This window comes from Mus caroli, chromosome 13 (genome assembly GCF_900094665.2).
Source record: "Mus caroli chromosome 13, CAROLI_EIJ_v1.1, whole genome shotgun sequence".
Classification (NCBI taxonomy): domain Eukaryota; kingdom Metazoa; phylum Chordata; class Mammalia; order Rodentia; family Muridae; genus Mus; species Mus caroli.
This window is the reverse complement of record NC_034582.1, coordinates 24871249-24885438: the sequence shown is the minus strand read 5'-3', so window position 1 is coordinate 24885438 and position 14190 is coordinate 24871249. Positions and strand designations below refer to the sequence as shown.

The window sequence follows — 14190 nt, the reverse complement described above, 5'->3', positions numbered from 1 at the left end:
CTCCACCACAGAAAACACAGCCACTGTCCCTATCTCTAACACTGACCATTTGAGGCATTTATATAAATGCAGCCAAACTTTTTCATATCTACCTTCTTGTGCTCAGCATTGTGAAATCCATCTGTCACAAGTAGCAGGGACTTGTTGACATTTATTGTGGAATAGTATTCTGTCCAAAAATCCCTTGTGTTTACCTGTTCTGTATTTGTTTCTGACTTTTTGTGTTTTGAGACACGCTACTCTAAAGCTGCCTTGACACACAGAAATAAGAGTGCGCCGAGTGTATACTGAGGACTGGAATTGTCACGCTACAGCATTTGCTTGTGTTCTGCTATCATAGACATTGTACCTGTGTGTCCCAACCCACAAGCAGGTGGTAGGAAGAAGCCAGCCATTCTCCTGTATCCTCTCATTACAGCTTTGAGGTCTTCACCAGGCCTCTCCCTCACTGCTGCTTGTAGCGGGACCTACCCCTATTTTAATAATAAGGACTTGGATGGCCACTCACTAGCATAATGTGCTAGACAGGAAGTACATCTAATTAGTGCTATTCAGTCCTAAAGAAACAATTTGAGATAGGTATTAATACGACCTAAATGAGAAGAAAGAGAGAACTCATGAGACTGCCTTGCCCAAGTGCACAGAGCTACTAAGAGGTGAAATTGGTACACAGTTTGAATACAAATCGCCTACACTTGTACTGGGCCATTCTGCACCCTCACCTCATCTTTGACCTCAACTTGACCTGTGCTAATGAATGTGTATCTAGGACTGACCCTGAAGATGCTTGGGTCCTAGGTATCCATTCTGTAACATCCTACTCCAGAATGTAGAGTACATATTAAATAAAGGGTTAGTTGTTGAGGTTTTTTTCCTTTACTCCTCCTGTCCTGCCCTCTTATTCCCTGCTTTGCCAGACATGAAATGGCCCATCTGCGAATGTAAAGACTTAGTAAAACCCGAGCTCTGTGTTGGTAAAATGTGTAGAGAGATGTCCAGCATGTCTCCATCAATGCTCCTGCTCTCTCTGGTGACTCCACTCCAAGCCAGAGTTTCAGTGGGCCTACCGTGCTATGGAGGGAAAGTTCAAGTTACAAGTGAAATTTGAAGAGGTTTACTATAAAACAAATAGTTTAAAATGAAGAATGGGGGAGGGGCATGACAGGATGTGAGGAGGAGAGAAAAGGGAAGTTCCTCGGGCCTGAGCAGAGGTGAAAGTGTAATGTGATAGGTCTCTCCCCATGCTTGTCTGAGGAAACCATTCCAAATCGCGACAGGCATATCTGAAGTGGACGCAGGAGAAATGAATATGCAGATCCAGAAGGCTTGCTGGAGCCTCGGAGTTCACACAAGTGCCTTGGGTATTCTCCAGTTCCTGAAGGAAACAACATTTATCGAATGCCACGCAAACTGCAAGCTCACAACAGCTCCATTTTGGGGCCAGCCAGATGATTCCACAAGTAAAGACATTTGCCACCAAGCCAGATGACTTGAGTTTGATCTGCAGGATCGATGGAGAAGGAGCGACCCCAACTCCCCAAAGTCATTCTCTGACCTACCACACACATACACACAAATTAAAAATAATTCCATTTCAATACTACCTTATGTGATATTTGATATTTTTTTTTTGTTTTTTTTTTTTTTGTTTTTTTTTGTTTTTTTGAGACAGGGTTTCTCTGTGTAGCCCTGGCTGTCCTGGCACTCGCTTTGTAGACCAGGCTGGCCTCGAAATCCGCCTGCCTGTGCCTCCCGAGTGCTGGGATTAAAGGCGTGCGCCATTAATGATACCACTTCTTTGTAAGAACAGGTTTTTTCCAATGATGTGATTAAAAGAAAATATTAAATGAAAATCAGTGCAGAGAAGGAAGGGTGGGCACATAGGGCCGGCTTCAATGCTGAAGGGGTGGCATGGTGGCCCGCAAATGCACAGCTCCATTGCCAAGTCATGGGGATGACTTTTTCTTTCCACTGTGATGATTTTAACATGAAGTAAATTTCTGTCATGCTTAAATATAGTTCTTATGACATAATAGAACATGAGTGTATGCTAAAATCTACCAACTAAATAGACCCTTTGGTGATTTCTTCAGTCTGCCAGTGCCATTTGAGAACTTCTGCTATAACACCTAAGATTCATGTTCAGTGTATTTAATCTAGCGTCCTAATTACTTCAAGTTAGCTTATTGGTCCACACATCATTAATATACTTGTTCTCCCCCCCAATAAATATAAATATATATACATATATATATATAAATTTTTTAAGATAAGGTTTCAGTTTTACAAACAAAACAGAATACCCCCCCAAAAAACAAAACAAAACAAAACAAAACAAAAAAACCAACAAAACAGTGTCTATGTACATAGCTCTGGATATCCTAGAACTCAGAGAATCCACCTGCCTCTGTCTCCCAAGTGCTGGGATTTAAGGACTTGTGCTATTATACCTGGCCAGGAATATACTTGTTCTTAGCCTATAGTTTGATGTATATGTTGTTGAAGCTGTAAAGGATGACACAGGTCCCAGTGGTTCTCAGTACACATATGAGGCAAACAATAAAAAGAAAAAGCATAAGAGATAGCCATCAGCAAACCTGGGGATTAACCAGACCACTTTCTCTCTTTGAGTCTCTTATATAAAATTGGAAAAAAATATTTTATTGTAGGTTGTTGAGACATATTGCAGGCTATTATATATATGAAATACTATGCCCTTAAGTGGATCTGATAGTACATGCATTAACTACCAATACACAGGAGGTAGAGGCAGCTTGATCTCTGAGTTTGAAGCCAGCCTGATCTATAGCCAGAGCTGACAAGGAGACTTTGTCTAAAATGAAAATACACTATGTTCTTACATATATCAGTTCCTCTCCTTGCAGAACATTAGCCATTGTAGAGGCAAAAAAGTAGCTGATACTCCAAAGGAAATCTGAGATACTTTATTCTGAGTGTAATTGGAGTGTCTTTAGAATGAGAGCATAGATACAGAAGGTCCCAAATGACATGCCCTGCCATGGAAGTGGCTTCTGTGAAATTTTTTAGTCTCGGACTAAAAGGTAGCACTAAATTACTGTTTTTAACAAATAGCTTTTCAACACATGGGTGGGTATAGCAGATAGGCAAGGTTTAGAAAAACAGGAAAATTTCTGCTATAATCTGATGATGTTCTTAAAGATGATTAATAGGAACTGATTTTCAAGTTTTTACTGAGCCTTTTATAAGGACAGTAATAAGGAGACCAAAAGTAATAAGACCCAATCCATCCATCTCTCCAACATGGGTAATGCAGGCAGAACATCAGAGAACTTCACATCATTTAGGGGTGAAACCCAATTTATAAGTAAAGTCAGTTTTGGATCCTGATACCAACACATGAGGACTCAAATGAATTATATGGCAAATAAAAAGATTCCTGCCTCGAGGGACTTTGGGTCTGATGCTAACAAATTCAGCAAAGGAAGGAAAATTCAAAGAAAATGGATTGCAGCTGCATTTCAAGAGATCAAATTAATGCATAAGTTCAAGTGCAGATTTGAAAGGCTGCTCTAAGATCAAGAAGGAGACTTTCTGCGGCCAAAGATGAAAAGGGCATCTAGATTAAAAGAGAGGCCTGGTAAGCCATGCCCTGCTGCCCACCCCCACCCCCAACAAAAGGGAGAAGCTGTGACTTACATCTATCCTCCCAGTACCCTTTCCTAGAGTTCTAACTCTAGGAAACACCCCAATGGCCGAGAAGGTGAAGTGCAGGATTGGATCTCCATTTGCCTAGCTTTTGAGCATCTAAAGCCACTAGTCCTGATGAGACACGTACACGAAGAAAGTAGCAGAGGAAGGGATGGCCTTGTGCCAAAATGAGGGAAATGTGCAATCCAGAAAAGCCTGCCTATGGGGGATTTCAGTTCTTGGTATCTAATCTGCCTATAATACAGCCAACACATCATAGTTATGTCTGGATGGGCTGCTTCCAGAGAGAGCCTTAAAGCCTGTGGCTCTTAACAGACCTAAGATTTTCCATGGGAAGCACACTGTTTACCTAGGACATTTTATGTTTTGAACACACATACAACATACGATGCACACAATAGATACATCATTCATGATTTCAATTATACAACTAACTTTCGAGTCAAGTATTACTTCCCTCAAAAAAGCTCTCTGGTGACATTCTCAGCCCTGAAAGTCATTCTTGCACTACCTCAAGGAGAGGAAATAGTGTATGCTTGCACAAAAATTTGTCTTAAAACAACCAGAAGTAATAGACACATCTTGCAGATGGAGCTTCATATTGTACTTTACATTTAAATGAGGGACTCTGGCAATAGTCTCCCCAGAGCTTAGAGCTCCTGAGGCGATGCTTTACAGCAAGACTTTCTTCCCTAGGCAGCAAGAAAGGAGCATTATACTGCAGTGAAAAATCCCAGACAGGGTGGCTACCGTAAGGAACTTGATACCAGGGTCAGGTAAAGCCATGATGAAAAAAGAAATACACAAATCAAATTCCTTATGAATACATAGATGCCAAGGTTATCAACATAAACATTAACACATTGAATCCATCAGCATATTAAAAGGAGTATTTACACTGTGGTGATGAAATGGAATTTATCCTAGGAACTTAAGGGTAACTCAACATAAGAAAAATTAACATTCTATATCATGCCTAGAATAAAGAGTAAGGAACGCATCTCAGTCGACACAGAAAGACATTTGATAAAACCCATGATGAACATATAAGAGATAGAAAACAGGAAACAAAGGGTAAGTTCCTCAATATGACTAATAGTATTCAGGGGACAACATGGCTGCCTACCAACACACTCAGTGTTGAAAGGCCCCAAGTCATCTCCCTAAAATCACAAAGAAGTCAAGAATGCCCTGCCTACCACTGATGCTCAGTGTTGAACCAGAAACTCGAGCACTATCACACATCAGAAGGAAGGAAAGGGATCAGAAAGGAAAATGGAGTCTGTTTGCAGAAAACTGATCCTGATGTAAATTACAAGGCCCAAAGAAGACAACCAAGTGTCTATACATCAGCAACAAATAATCAGAAAGCACAACTAGGACAGTAACTACACCGACAATTGTATCCTAAAAGTCTTTAATTAAAAATGAATTCCGTAGGAATTACTATAACCAAGGAAGAGAAAGAGCTGTTTGCTGAAGACTGGAAAATGTTGCAGATACAGATAAATAAGAGTGAAATCATGGAAAATTGTGCCAGGTTCATGAATAGGAAGGCTCAGCTTGTGAAGAGTCAGTATCACTCCTGATATCAAAAAAAAAAAAAAAATATGTGTGGCTGGGTGTGATGACACACATCATTAATCCCAGCACTCAGGAGGCAGAGCCACACAGATCTCTTGAGTTCAAGACTAGCCTGGTCTAGGACAGGTAAAGCTACATAGAGAAAGAAACCCTGTCTTGAAAAAAATTAACAAAAATATGTGCATCAATGCTTCAGTAATTACAGCTGCTTGGTATGGGCATAAAAACCAACATGCAGACCAATGAAACAGGACTGCAAGCCCAAAAGTTGATTCTTACATATGATGTTAATTGGTTTTTAAAACAATGTTTTAATTCTTGGAGCTCTCAGGAACTGGGCCACAAACCAAAGAATGCACGTGGAGTGACCCGTGGTGCTGGCCACATATGTGACAGAGGATGGCCTTGTTGGTCATCAGTGGGAGTAGAGGCCCTTGGGCCTGAGGGTGTTCCATGCCCCAGTGTAAGGCAATGCCAGGGCAGGAGAATGGGAGTGAGTGGGTGGGAGAGCACCCTCATAGAGGCAGGGGGAGGAGGGATGGGATAGGGGATTTCCAAAGGGGAGACCTGGAAAGGGGAAAACATTTGAAATGTAAATAAAGAAAATAGAAAGAAAGAAAGAAAGAAAGAAAGAAAGAAAGAAAGAAAGAAAGAAAGAAAAAGAAATAGAGAGAAAGAAAGAGAGAGAAAGAAAGGAAGAAAGAAAGAAAGAGAAGGAAAAAGAAAAAGATTCCATTTAATGAATTTTAAGCATATTCATCTTCTATCCCAGCTCCCACCATACCCACCCTCCCATCCCTTCCCACTGAACTTTAAATCCTCCTCCTCCTTCTCCTTCTAATCATTAGGGAAACACAACTCCAATCACAATGAGCTGTTTTTGTTCCATGCTTGTTAACATCATCAAAAGAACAGGAAATAAGGAATTGGGGAGAGAAGTCAGAACCCCCAAACTTTCAGTGGAAATGTCAAATGACGCTGCAAGTTACCAGAAACTTGGGGTGTTGATTCCTTGAGATTTAAAGCTGGGACCAAGCAATTCCACTGCTAGCTACACCCGAATGTATTAACAAGGAGAAGAAAAGAAAGGCTAAACACCATCGAACATGGAAACGACCCCAAACACAAACAACATAAAATAGAGTGCTACTCAGCCCTGGAAATGAGTGCAATTCTGATACATACGTTACAACACAGGTGAGCCCCATTCACATACTCATCTGTTTGCTCTGAGGGCTGAACCCAGGGCCTTGCATAAGCTCAGCCTGTGCCCTACCACTGAGCTATGTCTTCAGCCTCAGGAGCCTTATTGAAATAAACCAGAAACAGAAGGACAAATACTACTTGAGTCAGCTCATCTGAGCTTCCTAGAATAAAGATTAGCAGGGGGTGGGGAGGGTAAAGGAGAATTACAACATATGGACTTATAGAGTTTCTGCCAGGGTTGTGGAAAAGTGTTACCTATGAGACAGGACTGGAAAAATTAGACTGAGAAATCATCTCAGTCTGTGTTATGAAGAGTTTTGAGGCCAAGGATTTAAGTTAGTAGAAATGTTGGCCAAACATTCACAGATCCCTGGGTTTGAACCCCAGCCCTGAACAAACTGAGTCTGGTTCACTCCTTGAATACCAACACTCAAGAGGTGGAGGACTTAGGATCAGAAGTTTAAGATCATTTTTGGCTTCATATCAAATTCATAGTCTGAGCAATGTGAGAGCTTATAAAACAAGGCTGATGAGATGGATCAGCCAGTAACGGCACCTGCTACCAAACCTAACAACCTGAGTTCGAATCCCAGGAGAGGGAGAACTGACTTCTACAAAATAGTCTTATAACTTCCACGTGGATGGCATTGCACATGTGTGCTTTCCCTTCTCCAAAACACCCAAAATAAATGTGATATAATATTTTTAAAGGTCAGCCAAACAAAACAGCAACAGTAACAACAACAACAACAACCCCAGAATTTTAATGCTGTGCTAAGGAATTTAGACTTTATGCAATAGCCACGGAAGAACCTGTGTTTGCTTCAGAACAACTTTCTTAATCTTGCAGGCTACGAAGAGGTCCACATTTGATAAGATAAACAGTGACCATGTGAAAATGGCCGCTTTTCTTATTTATACTCGGGATGGGTGAGCATCCCTCACTTTACCTTTGATACTCAGGAAACATATAATAAAGTATTGCTTTCTTAGGAACCTTGAAGCAGGGTCATGAAAGAGATAAATCCATACCATCGGTTTATTCCTTTGTATCCACAGTCCAATTTGCCAACGCAGCCATTTTCAGAAGTGATATAGGTGGCCTCACCTCAGCCGGGTGTCAGTGGTCCCTGTTGGTACTGTTAAGGGTGACACTAATGTCACTGCTCACTCTCTGGTTCCATCTGCCTCGGGATTGTCGCTGTAACGCAGGGGCAGATCTGGATGTGTGGATCCCATGGTTCTTTTAATTAAGAAAGTGCCTGAGTGAGACTCAAGCCCGCCTTTGGTGTCAGCATCTCTTACCCTAGCCTACTGTTTCCTTTGGCACTCTCACGTGGTTCTAGGAACCTGGCAACTCTTCATCCCTCTAGCACCTGCTACCTTCTCCATGCATCTGCAGTGATGTAAAGGATCGTATTGTTACCATACCTGTTCTGTTAACAATACAAGTCCTGTGAGTATTTTGTTCTCCTTCTAAGAAGGACCGAGGCACCCACACTTTGGTCTTCCTTCTTATTGAGCTTCATGTGGTCTGTGAATTGTATCCTAGTTATTTGGAGCTTTGGGACTAGAATCTACTTATCAGTGAGTGCATACCATGTGTTTTATGGGTTACTTCACTCAGGATGATGTTTTCTAGTTGAAGTGCATGCTGAAAGGAGCCTGATTTGGCTGTCTCCTGAGAGACCCTGCCAGAGCCTTACAAGTACAGAGGCAGATGTTAGCAACCAACCATTAGACTGAGCATGGGGTCCCTAATAGAAGAGTTAGAGAAAGAACTAAACAAGTTGAAGGGGCTTACAACCCCATATGAAAAACAACAATATCAACCAACCAGACCCCCCAGAATGCCCAGGGACTAAGACATCAACAAAGGAGTACACATGGCTCCAGGTGCATATGTAGCAGAGGATGGCCTTGTCAGGCATCAATGGGAGGAGAGGTCCTTGGTCCTATGAAGGCTCAATAGATGTCCCAGTGTAGGGGAATTGAGGGTGAGGAGGTTGGAGTGGGTGGGTGGGTAGGTGAAGGAACTCCCTCATAGAAGCAGGGGGAGGGAGGATGTGATAGGGTGTTTCTGGGGGTGGGGAAACCAGGAAAGGGGATAACATTCGAAATGTAAATAAAGAAAATATCCAATAATAATAAAGAATACAAGCCCTCTGTCCTTAGTAAACAGAAATGAGTGCTTACCAAGAAGTCATGTATAGCAACTTCCTTGTATTGTAGCAAGGAGATGTTCTTGGTTTTTTGTTTCTGAGGTGTCTGTGTGTGTGGTGCATGTGTGTGTTAGTGTGTGTGTGTCCATTCATATGTGGGTATGGATGCATGTGTGTGCTCACTCATGTGGAGGCCAGAAGTCAACCTCAGGTGTCATTCCCCAGGAGCTTGGCACTGGTCTTTTTGAGACAAGGTCTGTTAGTGGGTCCCAGGGCTTGCTGATTATATTAGGCTGACTGTTCAGTGCCTCCACCCTCGCCCAACGGATCCTTTTGTCTTCATCTCCTCAGTACTAGATCACACGTGGTTTTTGTTTTTTTTTTAACATGGTTTGTGGAGAGCAAACTCAGGGCCTCAAGCAACTGAACCATCTCTGCAGTTAAAATTCTAGTTTGTAGTATTCCAGATGGACAGTGTCCTAGTTAGGGCTTCTCATGCAATGATGAAACACCACGGCCAAAACCAAGCTGGAGAGAAAAGGGTTTATTTCAGTTACATATCCCAAATCACAGTCCATTGAGAGAAACCAAGACAANAACTCAAACTAGGCAGGAAAATTGAGGCAGAAGCTGATGAAGAGGCCATGGAGGGGNTTGCTGCTTTTGCTTGTTCAGCCTGCTTTATTACAGAACCCAGGGCCAGCAGCCCAGGGNAATACTACCCACAGTGGCCTGGGTCCTTCCATATCAGTCACTAAATAGTAGAGTCTTGCCTACAGCTGGATCTTTTCTCAATTGAGGTCCCCTCCTCTCAGGTGGCTGAGCTTGTATCTGGTTGTCATAAAATTAGTCAGAACACAGATGAGGCTTTGAGTTTTTATCAGAATTGCTGTATTAAAAGGACACCCTCCCCACAAAGGAAGGCCCCCTGTGGTTGTACCGGTCACTGCTCCATCTTACTAGTTGTTTGTTTGTTTTGAATCGCCGATTCTCTAATACTTTTCTTCTCAGACACTTCTCCCAAGTGTAAGGTCTCTGATCCTATCCATGCAAGAGAAATTCCCAAGCCTTAGGTTAAGGTTCCTTTTCTTTCTTTCTTCCTTTCTTTCTCCTCCCTCCCTCCCTCCCTCCCTTCCTTCCTCCCTTCCTCCCTCCCTCTCTCTCTCTTTCCCTCCCTCCCTTTCTTTTTCTCTCTCTTAACACCCTCCAAGGCTTTTGAAGCCAGGAAGGTTGAATGTTGTAGCTGAACACAGGTCTAAGATGATCGATCTAATCAAGCTGATTAGATTGCCTAGGGCTGTGAAAATAAGAAGCAGCAGCAAGAAAACAGAGTGGCTCGAGATGGTGCAAGCTCGGGTAGAAGAGTGTTTTTAATGCTGTTGCTTTCCAAATCAAGAAGAAAGTGGGGAGGAGAAGGCAATTTAACAGCGACTTTCCCTCGCACTGTGTGGCCAAGCCAAGCTTTCTATCCAAGGAACCGTTGCAACTCCAATTCCTACTGAAAGCAAAGCCTGAGGTGACTAAACTCCGCAAACACTGATGAAAGCTGTAAAAGCCCACTACTGCTTGCCTCCTGGAAATCAGTCCTAGACAGCCTCTGTTGCCCTGTAATGTGTCAGGGAACTCAAACTTCTCTGCAGTAATGTTTGAAATTCCAGTTGAGATTTGAGTTGACTGCAAAGTGATTGCTCTTCCTCCGTGCTTGGGGGGGGGGGGGAGGAGAATCTCCCCTGGCTTCAGCTAGAACTTGGTGTTTCTCCGGAAAGTAGGTGTGGAGAGCCCATAGGTCATCAAAGAGCAAGAGTAGAGGCTCAAAGAGACTGTGAGATAGACCACATGCTGTGCTGATGGAGACAGAAGTCAGAAAAAATTAACTGACTTACTCTAAAGCCATTCAATAGTGTAGGGAATTTCTAAGCAAGGCCCCTGATGCTCCTTTTGGTGTAGAGATGCTAAACGAGGCTGTTTACTTTTGATTGCCTTTTTTTTTTTTGAAGTGTCACTATTGTTTCATATGACTTCTCCGTGCCATGGTGGAGGCTCAGAGAATGAATGAATAAGCAAATGAGTCCATGGGAAAAAGACTCAGCCTCCACAGAGAACAGATGACCAAAATCACTAGGGGAAAGGCCTAAAATTTCAAAGGTCCACTAAGAAGTAGGCATATCTCTACTTCAAATCAAATATCAATTTGTTGCACCCTGTGGTTTGGGTTCAAAGAGTCCTCAAACATAATGGAAATAAACTGCTAGGTCCTTCCCTGTGAAACCAAATATACCTCAGATGTCTGTCACATGGTGTCACATTTAGGGAACTCTAGCTCCAGTCCTGAGGGTTATGGGAGATCTCAGACTCTATGACATGGTTACAAATACATTTCATTCATAAAATATTGGTGCTAAAAAAAAAAAAAAAGAAGAAATACAGGATGGAGACACGGCTCAGTGGTAGAGCACCATCAGAGGAAGTGTGCTTTCCTAACATGGATGGGGGCACAGGTTCAGCTCCTAGCACTGAAGAGAGGGGGATGGGAAAGGGGAGAGAGTGTGGCAAAGAGAATTTTAAATTTTCTTCCTTCTAATTAAAAACAATCACTAAATTATTTTGTTCATTTGGAGAGAAAAAACTGGATGCCCACATACTGAAGAATGAAATTTGACCTATATCTAACACTTTGTGTAAAAAATTAAGTCCAAATGGACCACACACCTCAATGTGAAATCTGAAATGTTGAAACTGCTAGAAGAAAATGTAGTCAGCACCCTACAAGATGGAAAAGCACTTTCTGAATAGGACTCCATTTGTCCAGGAATTGAGGCCAACAATTGACAAGTCTCACATCATAAAACTAAAGTTAAGAAAAAAAAAAAAACCAATAGGGTAAAGAGGAAACCCACAAAGTAGGAGAGAATCTTTGCCAGTTGTATATCTGACAAAGGCTTAATTTCCACAATATAGAAGGAACTCAAGAAATAGTCAACAAAAAACAAAACCAAGTGACCTATTTTACAAATGGGCAAGATCTGGACAGCTCTTTAGTTCTTCTAAAGGAGAAATAAAAATGGCCAAGAAACATCTCAAAAAGAATTCACCTTTGAGATTTTTCTCTGACCCCAGTCAGAATGGCCCAAAGTGAACAAAACAACTGATCACAAATGTGGCAGAGGATGTGGGAAAAGGGGACCCTCATTCACTGTTGCTATGACAGCAACCTGGTCTAGGAACTCTGGGAATCCGTGTGGAGACTTCTCAAAAGGCTTAAAGCTAAATGCTGAAATTCACATGCAAATGGATGGAACTAGAAACTATTAGACTGAGTGAGGAAACCCAGATCCCAGAAGATAAATACTTCATGTTCACACTTGTGTGTGGTTCCTAGCTCTACATCTTCAGACTTGAGCACATCATCTGAAGTAACCACAGAAACCAGAAGAGTAAAAAGATACCATGAGGAGCACCAGAAAGGAGACTAATAAGATATGAATGATCTAAGGGGGAAAATGGGAAAATGGGGAAGCAGGCTTTGATTGGGAAAGGGAGGGATGTCAACACCAAAGGAGGGGAAGGAAGAAGGAATAAATAACACTTTGGAAAAACCTTAAGGAAAGATTTTTTATTTTTCCTAATATTGCATATGACATGCATAAGTATATATGAATACACATTTCTCTTCAATGAAGTTATGCTACTTGGGCTGGCAATGTAATACTCAAGGTCCATAGACCATCAAACATGAGCAACAACCACCACCACAACATCATCAGCAGCAGCAGTAGCAGCCCCAGCAAACAGCTCCAGGCATGAGAAACTCACGTTGGTAACTCATGTGTTGTTGCTAAGGGAAGTCTAAACAACTCCAACACAGGCTGTCGTTGTTGCCCTTGGTTGTCCCCCAGAAGCTGATGCTAAGTATCTATTACTGAAGACATCATGTAATCACAGGACTTGGAAGATTTAAGCTGTATCTGATCTGATTTATGGCCTGTTCCCAGAAGGGACATCATGCCTGGTACTTAGCCAAAGGTCCAGGCTGAGTGAGGTCATGAATCTTAGAGGAGAACCAACTACTACCGGTTTACAAGACCAACATAATTTCTAACTGTATTTTAAGTATTAATCCTCATGCCCATTGTCTTAGGGTTTCTATTGCTGTAAAGAGACATGATGAGCAGGACAACTCTTATGAAGAAAAACTTAATTGGGGGTGGCTTATAGTTTCAAAATTTTAGTCCATTATCATCATTTCAGGAATCAAGGCAGCCCACAGACAGACGTGGTGTTGGAGAAGGAGCTGAGAGTTCTATATCCAGATATGCAGGCATTAGGAAGAGAATGCCACACTGGGCCTGGCTTGAGCATCTGAAACCTCAAAGCCCATCCCCCTGTGACCTACTTCCTCCAACAACATCACACCTACTCCAACAAGGCCACGCCTCTGAATAGTGTCACTCCCTATGAGCCTATGGAGGCCATTTTCTTTCAAACCACTACTCCCCTACTCCTATAGATAAGTACAGCCCTCATAGCTCATCAGAGAAACTCACTTTGCAACAGACAGAGGCCATCACAGAATTCTACAACTCATCAAAATACAGAGAATAACTGGTCCTGGGGTGGCAATCTCAATATACCAACAACACAACTCCTGCACCCAAGGCTCAGGGAACATTTGACAGAGGGGGAAGAAAGATTGTATGACAGAAGAGCACAAGTCTGCTGAGATTGTGTCTCCTAGAAATGACGCTCACGATACTATACCAATATGGCTGCCTAAATGAGACCTAATAATGATGACACTAATAAACACACTAACAGGAAAGGGGTAAACCTCAGGAGCCCCACCCTTAGACAAAGAACTATAGGCAGAATTAGACTTCTCCAGGAGTGAATCCCTACATGGTATTCAATACCTACAATGGTATTCAATACAGGTCAGGTCTGAAATCACATACATACAAGTAACATTAAATTAACCCAGTAAGTTGTATTTACATATTTACAAATATATGTAACAATAATAATAACAACAACAATAATAAATGAGACCATAAATTTGAGAGGAAATAAGACTTGGGAAAGGTTGGAAGGGGGGGGGGACAATGTTTATAGTAATATTTTATTTAAAATTTTAAGAATCATTTTCACAAACTAGGCTAAAGATCTGAATCTTTATCTGAAACTTGGCCATTTGGCTTCCAAATGGCCTAGAAATGTAAGAGACAGGGAGACCAAGAGCACAGTGAGACAGCCCCTCGCTCTAGCTAGAACCTGGGGCACACGGAATGCTTAGTGAATACTCTACTCAGTCATATTCCTGGACGTCCTCATCCCAGTTAAAATAACTGTCATCCGTAAGACAAAAAGAAAAAAAGATATTGGTTAGAACAAAAATGGCATCTGTTTTAGTTTTTGATTCTCTAGAGTCAGGGCTTTGCTATCTACTCTGGCAAGTCTCCTGCTCAGCCTGTTAAGTGCTGGGATTGTAGGTGTGTACCATGACACCTGGTGTGTGCACTTGTACTGAACTATCATAGTGTGCCCCCCCCCC

At 42.0% G+C, this 14190-nt stretch overlaps 1 protein-coding gene across 1 annotated transcript in view; it reads left to right on the top strand.

Annotated features, from left to right (window-relative positions):
• Cdkal1 (CDK5 regulatory subunit associated protein 1 like 1) overlaps window positions 1-14190 on the top strand; it is a 661435-nt gene that overhangs the window by 545387 nt on the left and 101858 nt on the right. The gene's annotated exons all lie outside the window — the stretch shown is intronic.